The following is a 14,685-nucleotide window of genomic DNA, read 5'->3' on the forward strand; positions in this document are numbered from 1 at the left end:
ATATATGTTGAAATCAAGTTCATTAAAATGTGCATTGCATATTGAATAGACTACCACTAAAATAAACAACGTCAGATCTGTTATAAAGCCCCAAAATAGATCAATGATTCCAGAATTTGTATTTGAATGCGTTTTTTTGTGCTGTCATGATAGGAAGTGACCATTAAAAAAGTGCAGTAATAAATCATATAAAAAGAAGGCCAGAGTTGTTCAGGCTGTGACCCACAAAAGAAATTAAAATAAAAAAGTGTACAGCAACTAGATGACACGCTAGTGACAGCTTTATTAAATATATCCAAATAGAATGTAGAAATGGCAAAACAAATTAGTGCATTATAATAATCTTTCTACATTAATCAAAAAATATATACAATAGTCACCAGCCGGCGACTAAATGTAAATGATTGTACCCTAGCAACAAACTAAGAACTGAAGACAAAGAGTATATCGGCAAACCAAGTACCCTAAGGATATTTCAGGACTACATGGGATATTAAAAGATGTTATAGGAAATTACTTAAATCTTCCATCAAATTAAGGCCATTGGGAGCCTTAGTATCTAGAGACAATATGAAATGTGATTCTTTCTGCCTGAGTAACTTCATACGGTCCCCACCCCGGCCGGGCTGAGGTACCGAGCACAAAACAGTGTTCTCAAAATCTTTTAGTTTATTGTCATGCACCGCCCGAAAATGCCTCGCTACAGGATAGTTGCTATCACTGTTAATTATTGCGCGAATATGCTGGAGAATGCGCTGGTGTACCGGGAGCTTGGTGCTCCCAATATATTCGAGATTGCAGGTGCATCCCAGTTTATATACAATAAATTCAGACCTGCAGGTTAAATGTTCACGAATAGGTACCGGCACCTCACTAAATGCTGTAACATAGTGGGTGCTGTTTTTGGCGAAGGTGCAAGCGCGGCAGGAGGTGCATTTGAAGAACCCTGTTTTGTTGACAAAGATTTTTTAGGTGGATTTTCAGGCGCAGGCCTATCCAATGCATCACGCATGGAAGGCGCTCTTCTAAATGTTATAGTTGGTGTGCTTGACAGCATTGGTCCAAGGATAACATCCGTTAGTATTATCGGCCATTCTGTACAAATAATACGTCTGATCTTACGCTCCTGTGCACTGAAGGTAGTTATAAGTCTCACAATGCATTCAGAGAATGGCATGTTAGACACCTTGGGCGCAAGGAGTGTTTTACGATCTATTGAGCTTGCTTTCTGAAGAGCCTGTTCCAGAGTGTCATTGGAATAGCCCCTATTCAGGAAGCGCTGTTTGGATTCTTTGAGGCAAAGGTCTAATGAGTCTTTGTCACTGCAAATTCTACAGATGCGTACAAACTCCCCATAGGGGATGCTGCTGATGGTATGAGCTGGGTGAGCACTCCGAGCATGCAAAATTGCATTACCCGCTGTAGATTTGCGGTGGAGACGGGTTTCAATTTTGTTGTTCTTTATGAAGATTTGAACATCAAGAAATTCTGCTACATCAGTTGTTACAGTAGATGTGAACTTAAGATTTAGTGTGTTAACATTTTATATATATATATATTCACTGAAAAAAACATAGGTTTCAGGCCTTATATAGTTAGGAATTAGCTTTTAAAAAACATTTGAAATTCACTCAAAAAACTATAAGTTTCAGGGGTGTTATAGTTAGCTGGACATTTCACTCATACAAAACCATTGAAATAGCTCCTATATAGTTAGTTGTACTAACTATTTTTCGCGCACCCGCAATCCACTGCTGATGATGTCACATATTACATCATTCATGACATGGTCAGTGACATCACTGATGACATCTCAAATGACATCACTGATGACATCACTGATGACATCATCCAGTGAATGTGGTTTGCTTCGTTATTTAAATATGCAATATATATATAGAAATTTGCATTGAAGAATGAGTGGATATATAAAAATAAATATTTGTACGAAGGATTTAGTAGCAGTGTAATTGACTGTTTACTTTAACAATTTATAGTGTCTCACTAATATAGTGGATAGTGACTAAACTGTGTGAATATCTGTATCACTTTGTCAGTTGTTGTGTAAACTGGTTCTCCAGTTGGTTACTAGCTATGTGAAAGTCTATATTAGTTATTGATTAGTTAACTGAGTATTTGTATGGGAGAGTGAAAACGTGTGTGGTTCGGTGGGGGGGGTGTGACTTCCCAAAGATGTGTGAATAGTTGATTCAGTAGATATATGAAGTTAAAACTACTTGTTCTAACAGTTGTTTGTGTGAGTGAATATCTTTATGGGTGTGGTGATGAACAAATATATTTCTCAATGTTACATGTCCAACAAACTAGAAAAATAAAAGTCAGTGTATGACTCAGTTGTTGTATATAAATAAGTAAACATAAGACTCAATGATTGTGTGAGTGACTATATGGATAACTGTATACTTTTATAATGATTTTATAATACACTAAGTATGACTTACTATCTAAATGAATAGATGAAGTGGTGTTTGTATAAGTGTGTAGCTAAGTAAGTATGTAAGTATGATCCATTGTTTGCATAAGTGAGTAGGATAACTTCATATGTGAATAGGTTGTGTGCTGGTGTGTAATGTCGACATAGGTGTATAAGTATTTATGAGAGTGTTCTATTGTTCATTGACAGCATGTATGAGTGAATCTACAGGTAAGGGATTAGATGTGTGTATACATCTAGGAATCTCTGAGTGGGTTTTTAGATGCTTGTATTGCTGTGTCAATGGATTCAAATATGATACTCGGTATTTTACAAAGAGTGATGAAAGATTTTACTAGTATATGAAAAGGTGTATGTGATTGTCACGTGGATGATGTCATTAGTGATGTCATCAGTGATGTCATTTGAGATGTCATCAGTGATGTCACTGACCATGTCATGAATGATGTAATATGTGACATCATCAGCAGTGGATTGCGGTTTTGCGAAATATAGTTAGTACAACTAACTATATAGGAGCAAATTCAATGGTTTTGTATGAGTGAAATGTTCAGCTAACTATAACACCCCTAAAACTTATCGTTTTTTAAGTGAATTTCAAAGGTTTTTTAAATGCTGATTCCTAACTATATAAGGCCTGAAATCTATGGGTTTTTCAGTGAATTTGCAAGGTTTTTTAAATGCTAATTCCTAACTATATAAGGCCTGAAACCTATGGTTATTTCAGTGAATTTCAATGGTTTTTTAAATGCTAATTCCTAACTATATCATGCCTGAAACCTATGGTTTTTTCATTGAATTTCGAAGGTTTTTTAAATGACAATTTTTAAATGTATTAATTGTTATTTTTTTTATAATGATTTACTACATTTTTACAACACTCTGCAGCGCAGCTCCATGGCGCTTACTGGAGATACCTGTTGGACTAGTTCCCTTTAGGGGACCTCTTGATTGAACAGGAATTAATTCCCAAATTTAAACTGTGCAAAAGCACCCTTTAGAGAGTTCTAAATTGGGGGATTAAGTTCCCTTGCATACTGGGGGTCCCTGGAGGCCAACTAGCCCACCATGAGCCTCCATTATGCGCCAGGGGGCTGCGTTGCTTTTCCCCGGGGGGTGAATGCACTGCAGCGGGGGGCCACGTGATTCTGTCCCCCTGGGGGGTAATTTGAAAAAAAACACATTTTGGCTTTAGGGGTCCTTGTGGGACCACCTTGGCAGGCTTAGGGGGTCAGGGTGTTTCTACCCTGCCCCCTTTTTGTGTTCTAAATGTTTGTTTTTCTGCTTTCTTGTGCCTCGGTCTACCAGGCACAAGATGGCCGCCGACACTTCCTGGTTTGAAGTGTTGAAAGCCAATGAGCATGCAGCTCCTGCTCAGAAAGTTTTAGAAATCAAACAGGAGGCAGGGTAAAAGCACCCTGACCCCCTAGGCCTGCTCAGTGGTCGCACAAGGACCCCCAAAGCCCCCCTAATTTTTTTTTGGGGGGGGGAAATCGCGGGGTGCGCGCACCCTGCCATTTTTGAAAAAAAATTAAAACAAAAATTTGCCTTAGGGGTCCCTGTGGGACCCCCTGAGCAGGCCTAGGGGGTCAGGGTGCTTCTACCCTGCCGCCTTTTTGAGTTCTACACATTTGTTTTTCTGCTTTCTTGTGTCTCAGTCTACCGAGGCACAAGATGGCTGGCATCAATTTCTGTTTTGGAGTGTTGACAGACAGTGGCAGCCAATCAGCATGCAGCTCGTGCACAGGAAGGTGATGACATCATCCATGTGACAATCAAATACACCTCATCACTGATGACATCATCCATGTGACAATCAAATACACCTCATCACACACTAGTATGATCTTTCATCACTCACTGTAAAATAGAAAGTGCCATATTTGAAACCATTGACACACCAATAGAAATTTCTAAACACCCACTCAGTTATTCTTAGAACTATGCACACATCTAATCACTTACCTATATATTCAGTGTTATATGCTGTGAATAATCAACAGAACACTATCAAATATACTTATACGCCTATTTCAACATTACACACCAGCACACATTGTATTCACTTAAAAAGACATCCTTCTGACTTATGCAAACAATTTATTATATTTACATTTGCTCACCTACACACTTATACAAACACCACTTCATCTATATATATAGATAGTAACTCACACTTAGGAGTCGATTACGATGGCGGACGGAAGGACGACCGCCGGCCTGGAGTAGGCGGAAAATGCCTTTTTACAGTCCGCCAGCCACGGTCAGTCCGTCCACCATATTAGGATGGGAAACACTGTCAAATGTCCGTACGCCGCTGCAGTGCATTCACCGCCGCGGAACTACACCCGACCCCGCGGCAGACGTAACCAATCCAGAGACACCGCCGTACGGAATGACGTCTCCGACTGTCCTTTAAATCACGATGGCGGAAAACACACATCAAATCGCTGCGGAAAAACAACCTGCCTAAACACGGCGGATTCACCACAGCGGAGATACAACACATTGCAGAGATACCCACCACAAGCAGATCGCCATCATGGACCCAGTGCTACACGCATTTCCGATACTCTTCGTGCTCCACCGCCAGCAGTCATGGACCGTCGCCGACGACGATGTAGGTACGCCAACACACCAATTGCTTTCGGAAGGGGAGCACCCTCCGGGACCGTGACGTGGGGAGGGGGAGGGTCATGTTGGGGAAACAGCATTTACGAGATCACCAATATATCAACAATGCCAGGAATGACAACAACAAACCACTACACATGATTGACTTGCTTTATTGCACATAATAGGGGCATAATCCGAGAGTAGCCAAGACCATGGGCACTGGGTAGAACAGAGAAGGTACACCTGAGGCAGCACATGAGAGGACACAATGCAGTATCATAACAGCAATAGGGCAGTGTTCATAACAGAGCAGGTACATCAGTGGTAGCACATGGGAGAGGTGTGGCGCCGCGGCCAGGGCGACTGACGCTGGAATCTGGGGATCAGGGTTCGATCCCCGGCTCCGGCGGCAGGTTAGCCCAGCACCATGCGACTCTGGGCAATAGCTTGCTTAATCTTCCCGACGGCCCCCAGCGCCTAGAGACCCTAACGGGTGATTGTGCGCTATACAAATGTGGATTATTATTATTATTACATGAGAGGGGCTAAGTGCATCAACAGTCCATGGCACAGAGCAGGTACATCTGAGGCAGCACATGAGAGGAGCTACGTGCATCAACAGTCCATGGCAAGGCACAGGCACATCTGAGGCAGCACATGAGGGGCTAAGAGCATCAACAGTCGATGGTACAGAGCAGGTACATCTGAGGCAGCACATGAGAGGGGCTAAGTGCATCAACAGTCCATGGCAAGGCACAGGCACATCTGAGGCAGCACATGAGAGGGGCTAAGTGCATCAACAGTCCATGGCAAGGCACAGGTACATCTGAGGCAGCACATGAGAGGGGCTAAGTGCATCAACAGTCCATGGCAAGGCACAGGCACATCTGAGGCAGTACATGAGAGGGGCAACGAGCATCAACAGTCCATGGCAAGGCACAGGTACATCAGAGGCAGCACATGAGAGGGCACAATGCAGTATCAGAACAGCAACGGGGCTGTGTTCATAACAGAGCAGGTATAACAGAGGCAGCACATGAGAGGGCACAATGCAGTATCAGAACAGCAACAGGGCAGTGTTCATAACAGAGCAGGTACATCAGAGGCAGCACATGAGAGGGCACAATGCAGTATCAGAACAGTAACAGGGCAGTGTTCATAACAGAGCAGGTACATCAGAGGCAGCACATGAGAGGGCACAATGCAGTATCATAACAGCAACAGGGCAGTTTTCATAACAGAGCAGGTACATCAGAGGCAGCACATGAGAGGGGCTAAGTGCATCAACAGTCCATGGCACAGAGCAGGTACATCTGAGGCAGCACATAAGAGGGGCTAAGTGCATCAACAGTCCATGGCAAGGCACAGGCACATCTGATGCAGCACATGAGAGGGCACAATGAAGTATCAGAACAGCAACAGGGCAGTGTTCATAACAGAGCAGGTACATCTGAGGCAGCATATGAGAGGGCACAATGCAGTATCAGAACAGCAACAGGGCAGTGTTCGTAACAGAGCAGATACATCTGAGGCAGCACATGAGAGGGCACAATGCAGTATCATAACAGCAACAGGGCAGTGTTTGTAACAGAGCAGGTACATCTGAGGCAGCATATGAGAGGGGCTAAGTGCATCAACAGTCCATGGCAAGACACAGGCACATCAGAGGCAGTACATGAGAGGGGCTAAGTGCATCAACAGTCCATGGCACAGATCAGGTACATCTGAGGCAGCACATGAGAGGGGCTAAGTGCATCAACAGGCCATGGCAAGGCACAGGCACATCTGAGACAGCACATGAGAGTAGCAACGAGCATCAACAGTCCATGGCAATGCACAGGTACATCAGAGGCAGCACATGGGAGGGCACAATGCAGTATCAGAACAGCAACAGGGCAGTGTTCATAACAGAGCAGGTACATCAGAGGCAGCACATGAGAGGGCACAATGCAGTATCAGAACAGCAACAGGGCAGTGTTCATAACAGAGCAGGTACATCAGAGGCAGCACATGAGAGGGGCTAAGTGCATCAACAGTCCATGGCACAGAGCAGGTACATCTGAGGCAGCACATGAGAGGGGCTAAGTGCATCAACAGTCCATCGCAAGGCACAGGCACATCTGAGGCAGCACATGAGAGGGGCTAAGTGCATCAACAGTCCATGTCAAGGCACAGGTACATCTGAGGCAGCACATGAGAGGGGCTTAGTGCATCAACAGTCCATGGCAAGGCACAGGCACATCAGAGGCAGCACATGAGAGGGGCTAAGTGCATCAACAGTCTATGGTACAGAGCAGGTACATCTGAGGCAGCACTTGAGAGGGGCTAAGTGCATCAACAGTCCATGGCAAGGCACAGGCACATCTGAAGCAGCATATGAGAGGGGCTAAGTGCATCAACAGTCCATGGCAAGGCACAGGTACATCTGAGGCATCACATGAGAGGGGCTAAGTGCATCAACAGTCCATGGCAAGGCACAGGCACATCTGATGCAGCACATGAGATGGGCAACGCAGTATCAGAACAGCAGCAGGGCAGTGTTCATAACAGAGCAGGAACATCAGAGGCAGCACTTGACAGGGCACAATGCAGTATCAGAACAGCAACAGGGCAGTGTTCATAACAGAGCAGGTACATCTGGGGCAACACAAGTACGTGGGTCAAACGCACCGTCCCAAGGACATTAATAATGCAAGGGTGGTTACAATGGACAATCTAGACACCAAGTCAAATGACATGTGAGTGATGGGAGCTACACCTCACAGTGCAGATCTGGTGGGCTGCTTGACCTAGTCGCCTCGGACACACTGCCAGCACCAGAAACAGGAGTGTGAGACACAGCCACAGCTCTAGTGACTGACACATGAGCCATAGACCCAGACACACTGCCAGCACCAGAAACAGGAGTGTGAGACACAGCCACAGCTCTAGTGACTGACACATGAGCCATAGACCCAGACACACTGTCAGGACATGTCCCTGTACAGTGACCAACAAATACCATGCCAGCATTTGAGACATGAGAGTGGCGGACACACACAGTGCCAGTACCTGAAACAGGAGAGGGCACAACTGACACAGTGCTACTACATGAGGCATGACAGCGAACAACAGACACAGTGCCACTATCTGACACATGAGTGAACTGCAGCTGACCCACTAGGACCACTATAATGATGAGCCACAGGGCTGTATGGGCCAGGAGGCAGGGTGGCTCTGGGAGCTGATGACAGCTGTACTGGAGCGACATTGAGGTGGTCTGGTGTCACTGGTGTGTGTCTCCGTTTCTTTGGGATCTGTAGGGGCACACAGGACATGACTGGATTGGTAAGTGGATTGGCCACATCAGAAACATCACCCATCAAAGGTGGATCATGTGCTGGTGGGGGTCTGCTCTCTGGGGACGTGCTGGACCCTGCTTGATGTTTGCTGTGGCCCTGCATCATGTGTAATGGGGGATGCAACAACAGTGTACTCCTTCCTCTGCCTCGGCGGGGTGTGGATGGGAGTAGAGGTATTGGGGGACACCACAGCTGACATATGTGTTTTTACATTCCTTCAACAACATCAGCCTCAGGGCAGCCAGGGGTGATGTATGCCTGTCCTTGATGGAGCTTGTGTCCAAGGGAGAACCCTTGGCCCTGGGAGGTGCCTTCGCCGTAGGTGTCCTGTCTCTGGAATGTCCCTGATCCCTGGGCGGTGCCCTGTCCCTGGGAGTAGGCTTGTCCTTTGTAGTGTTCCCGTCAATTGTAGTGTACCTGTCCTTTGAAGCGACCTTGTCCTTGGGAGTGTCCCAGGCCTTGGGAGCTGCCCTTTCCTTTGAGGTGTCCTTGTCCTTGGGAGTGTCCCCGGCCTTGGGAGATGCCCTTTCCTTTGTAGTGTCCTTGTCCTTGGGAGTGTCCCTGGCCTTGAGAGGTGCCCTTTCCTTTGTAGTGTCCTTGTCCTTGGGAGTGTCCCTGGCCTTGGGAGGTGCCCTTTCCTTTGTAGTGTCCTTGTCCCTGGGAGTGTCCCTGGCCTTGGAAGGTGCCCTTTCCTTTGTAGTGTCCTTGTCCTTGGGAGTGTCCCTGGCCTTGGGAGGCGCCCTTTCCTTTGTAGTGTCCTTGGGAGTGTCCCTGGCCTTGGGAGGTGCCCTTTCCTTTATAGTGTCCTTGTCCTTGGGAGTGTCCCTGGCCTTGGGAGGTGCCCTTTCCTTTGTAGTTTTCTTGTCCTTGGGAGTGTCCCTGGCCTTGGGAGTACCTTTTGAGGGGGATGCTTGTGGTACACGTGAATCCCTGTCCCCCAACACCCCTTGAGGATCCTGTGTGTCAACTTCAGGGTAGCCGATGTTGTGTTTGGTTATAGATTTCCTTGTCCTTAGAGGATGGTGTCTGTGCCCTCCGTGCCCTGCCTTGCTCCCTGTGGCTGCTTCTAGTGCAATACCCCGAAAATGAGCCTGGTCTGAAATTTCACTCTCCCCTGAGACATCAAGTGTGTGGATGGGGGAACTGTAGTAGAACCTTGTCCATGCGACTGTAGAATGGCTGCAGACACTGTGTTTGCTAATGACTGATCTGTTCTGTGGAGACCAGCAACATCGCCATGCATCTCCTCCATGAATGCTACCACCTGCCCCAACTTCCTATTGTGGTCTTGGAATTCATTGATCATGTTGGTCTGCCCTACACACAGCTGTCGCAGCAGATCAACAGCCTCAGCACAAAGTGCACTTTGTGTCACAGGGGCAGGGGCAGCGGTGCCTGCACCAAAGGCAACTCTGCTCCCCTACTCTGGCAAGCACGAGCAGTACTTGTTGCAGTTGGTGGCAGTGTGGGCCCTGTGTGCTGTGTACCGACTGAAGTTGTTGATTGCCCACTCCCTGTATCTACCAACAGTGCTGACTCACCAACACTCTCTGAAGATGAGGACGATGGTGTATCAGGAAAGGAATAAGGGAGTTAGAGGGTTTAATAGCTTGGCTCGCCCTCCAGTCATTAAAGTCAGAAAAAAGGTTTCTGTTTCCAGATACCTGAGAGACGATGGTGTATCCACATGTGAGTCCTCAGGGACAGTTCTGTCCCCCTCTCCGGGGCTGCTCTCTTCAGTCTCAGTCAGCGTGTGTGTGATCTCGGATCCGGAAGCATTGGCATCACTCATCTCAGTCGTCTGTGGTTCAGTGCCCTCTGCCAAATCTGGAAGAGAGAGAAAAGAGGTTACCTAAGTGCCACACTCACGTACTGAAGGTTACAAAATCACAACTTTCCTCACAGTCGACTAACATGTAACACCCATCCTGCACACGAACCACCCCTACCAGACATCCTCATGTCAAAGAACCGTGGGTGCCTGTGAAACATGTACATCAAACAAACAGGGCAAGTGCATGCAGACCACCACACATGTGATGCCATGGGACCACAGACCTCAACGGCATGTCCTGGGACCCTGCACTACAATGCAACTGGTATGTCCACCTGGCGGACATGGATGCTAACGCTCACTCCGCTAATGGCATCAACATGCAATTGCAGCAAAACAAATACACCACAGATGTCACTACTGTCTCTGAGCAGCAATACATGCATGCACTCACAATTCACAAACCCATTCAGTGTGCTTACCGCTAGTTTGCTGTTGATCCCCTCTCAGCCGTGCGGACAGGTCAGGATGCGTCACAGCTATGATACGGTACATTAGAGGGGTCATGGTACGTCGTGCAATCCGAGTTGATCTTGGAATCAGCCCCAGTGTCATCTCCGCCACATTCTTGCTGAGCCTGGAGATGTCGTCCCAGCGCTTGTGGCAGTATGTGTGTCATCTATTGCACACCCCCACTGCCCGTACATCACGTGCTATGGTCCTCCACACAGCCTTGCGAAGGTGCAGCTTGACCTACCATGATGGGAGACAAGAGGGGAATGTCAGTGGACAGTTGGACATTCACAAACATAATATCAATACGTATCTTTCAGCAGCCATGCACAGTACAACACATGTGCAGGTCCCAAAGCACACGCCAAGCTTGCAGAAGCCAGGAGTCAGTGATCACCTCATGCACACCAACATGTCCCCCACTGCACTTACCACCTGTCCGGGGGCACCGTAGAGCCGTTCATAGTGGCAGAGCACACCGCCCACAAGGACATCCAGCTCCGCTGTGGTGAAGGGACAAGACCGGATCTCTCGCAATCTCGACATGGCAAGGTCTGGACTGTGGCACTACAGCAGCAGTTCTTGGATAGCTCAGGTCACCCACCGCCGGGTGCTGGCGGTGGGTGAGCGCCCTGTGCATTGAGGTCACCCTTGCATGGATGGCCCTGGCTGGTCACCCACCGCCGGGCCTGGCCGGTCACCCACCACCGGGCGTGGCCAGTCACCCACCGCCGGGCCTGGCAGTTCTCCCACTGCCGGGTGCTGGCAGTGGGTGACCGGCCAGGCCCGGCGGTGGGTGACCGGCCAGGGCCATCCATGCCAGGGTGACCTCAATGCACAGGGCGCTCACCCACCGCCAGCACCCGGCGGTGGGTGACCGGCCAGGCCCGGCGGTTGGTGACCGGCCAGGGCCATCCATGCCAGGATGACCTCAATGCACAGGGTGCTCACCCACCGCCAGCACCCGGCGGTGGGTGACCGGCCAGGCCCGGCGGTGGGTGACTGGCCAGGGCCATCCATGCCAGGGTGACCTCAATGCACAGGGTGCTCACCCACCGCCAGCACCCGGTGGTGGGTGAACTGCCAAGCCCGGTGGTGGGTGACCGGCCAGGCCCGGCAGTGGGTGACCGGCTAGGCCCGGCAATGGGTGACCAGCCAGGGCCATCCATGCCATGGTGACCTCAATGCACAGGGCGCTCACCCACCACCAGCACCCGGCGGTGGGTGACCGGAAAGGCCCGGCGGTGGGTGACCGGCCAGGCCCGGTGCTGGGTGACCGGCCATTGCCAGCGGTGGGTGACCGGCCAGGCCCGGCAGTCTGCGGTGGGTGCTGCAATGTGACTGTAAGGGGGGTACCAACTGCCATTTCCACTAGCATATTCAAATGTATGTATTAGCCTGCCCTGCCCCCGTGGAATGCGTGCTCCGCCCTTGCGATGCCAGTGAGTGATGATTTTCAAAAGATGCACCGTCTAGGTAGCGCGCACATGCGTTTTGCTGGGTGTGACCATGATGGTCGTTGACCATGCAGTATATGTTAGGCACAATTGCAGTATCAAGGTTCATCCTCTGTGTTGTGGGTATGTGTATGCGGATGGTGTGTGTACACACACTGCATGTCTTCGCACACATGTAATGTTCATAGTTGTACATGTGTGTCAGGACATGTCCTGGATGCATCAAGAATCATTATGTCAAGTTAATGGCCCGTGTCCACGTGTCATACATGTCCATTTGTTGCATGTATGGTCATACTATTGTCCTTGCCAGTGGTTAACAAAGGCCAATGATGTGCACCCAAGTTGCGTAAGATGTGCCGGGCGATGTGTAGCACTAATATACCAAATTGGATGAAAAGGTCTAAAGCGTGTGGTAACACAAGAAGACTACAAAAGAGTGGATACTAGAGTGGTAGTTGGCCGAGATATTCCCATCAAACCACCCTAATTTGGCGGAGTTTCATCATATGGGATATTTGTAGTAACACCTGACTCTACCGCCCAAACCATCAGCTGATGGTGCGGGAGTGGATGCAGAACTTACACTCGTGCCAAACTTACACTCATAGAGTGGTGATGAAAGTGTCTGTGCAGTGCTGTGGTGAAAGAATATTAAAATTAGCGACTCAGACAAGAGCACATTTAATAAAGAAAGTCCGAGTGTTAAAGTTAAAAACACGCCAGGTAGTTGGAGCTAATGACTACACTATGGCGCTGTGCAGGTGGTCAACATGTTTCAGCCCAATAGACGTGTCGTCAGGCTTTCGTCAGGACCAAAGATTTGAAGCTACTGCCACAAAAAGTGAGTAAAAGTGAAGTGAGAACGTAAATAAAATGCAATCAGCTACCATGAACTTGGAGCCCCAATGTCCATATGTAGAAGATAATTTCTTTTCACAATCCTGAAAAAATATAAACAAGATTATGTGCATTACTAATATATACCACACAATTTCATAGCAAAGACATGTGTATGCCACACCACAAACGGGATCAAAAGATATCCCGTCCACATTTAGAGTCTACTTACTCATTCACAGAACACACCTCTTGTGTCTATAAATACTCACCAAGCTTTGCAAGGGAGTGGACCTCACCTCACCCGGCAACCGCTCGGGAATATGAGGCCATTTTCCATGTGGCTCTTGTAGTGCCTGTCCACAGACCTATAAAACAGACCAGGTCGACATAGGTACAGGGACACCTTGGATACTCCGCAAACACACGAACTGTAACACAGAATGTGTTATATATCTGATTACCTGTCCTTGCTCTCTACAGTATATAGGACACACTACCAGGAAAATGAAAATACGAATAAGTGAGCATAAGAGTACTATTCGTTGCCATAAGCAATCGACTGGCCTCACTAACCACTTTCTTGAGAAGAAACACAGAGTAGAAGATCTAAAATGGGTGATTTTAGAACATCCTTACATTCCACCCCATATTAATGACAAATCCAAATTCCTGTTTGTGAGAGAGCAGAAGTGGGTGTTTAGGCTCCGAAGTGACAGCAAAGGGTTGAACGATCCCATTCCGTGGACTTCTATGTGATGAGGGATCTAAACATGAGCCTTTCCACCATAAACTAGAATTCTCTAGTATTTATCTAGCACAGGAACATTTTTAGTCTGTTAGGGTGATCCAGTCTGTTCCATATTGACCAGCTGTAGGTGGTGAGACAGTTATTATTAATATACTTCTTCCAGCATGCCTCTCTGGGCAACTGTCGCACATACACCTCTGGGTTGCAGTAGGGATGGCTAGCTTTTACCCTGTTCATTGTCTCTACCTGACCTCTCATCAATCGAGGTTTTTTGCAAATTGTAATGTTTTGGGGACCTGCTGGTATCTCATTTTTCTATCTACATAATTTGTTTGAATAGTATATTTGCAAACAGCGGTTACCTATCCACATGTGCATTGTATATGGGCACAGCGCATCAGTAATCACCTGCTTTTCCTGCTGTGTCCAAGGGGGGTTGCGGCAATGCGCCTGAACGTCCAGAGCGCAGGCTTAGCATATCCTTTAGAGCACATGCGCACATGAATAGCGGACTCGCTGTGTGCCCATGCGCCAATGGCTAGCGAGATCTTCTAGGTTGTCAACACGGCGCATGCTCTCCCGCATTGCTGTAGCGGGGGTTTCACGCACATGCGCACTGCTGATGTAGATGCGACCTTGTTCTAACAACCAATCGACGGCAATATCCATAGTAGCGGTTGTTTCACGCACATGCGCATCGCGGTCTAAGACGCGATTTTTGCCACTAAACCAATTGACGGCAATATTTACGGTAGCGGTTTTTCACACACATGCGCATTGCGGACTAAGACGCGACTTTTTCTAAACAACTGTTGTCAATTAAGAAGTTGACTACCAATTGACGGCAGTATTTAAGGCAGTCTTCCTGATCCGGTCGGTACCTCCACTTCCTCTCGGACGTCTGAGAGAGGTACCGACGGACAGGTAAGGTGTGACTC

This window comes from Lissotriton helveticus, chromosome 1_1 (assembly GCF_964261635.1).
Source record: "Lissotriton helveticus chromosome 1_1, aLisHel1.1, whole genome shotgun sequence".
Taxonomy (NCBI): domain Eukaryota; kingdom Metazoa; phylum Chordata; class Amphibia; order Caudata; family Salamandridae; genus Lissotriton; species Lissotriton helveticus.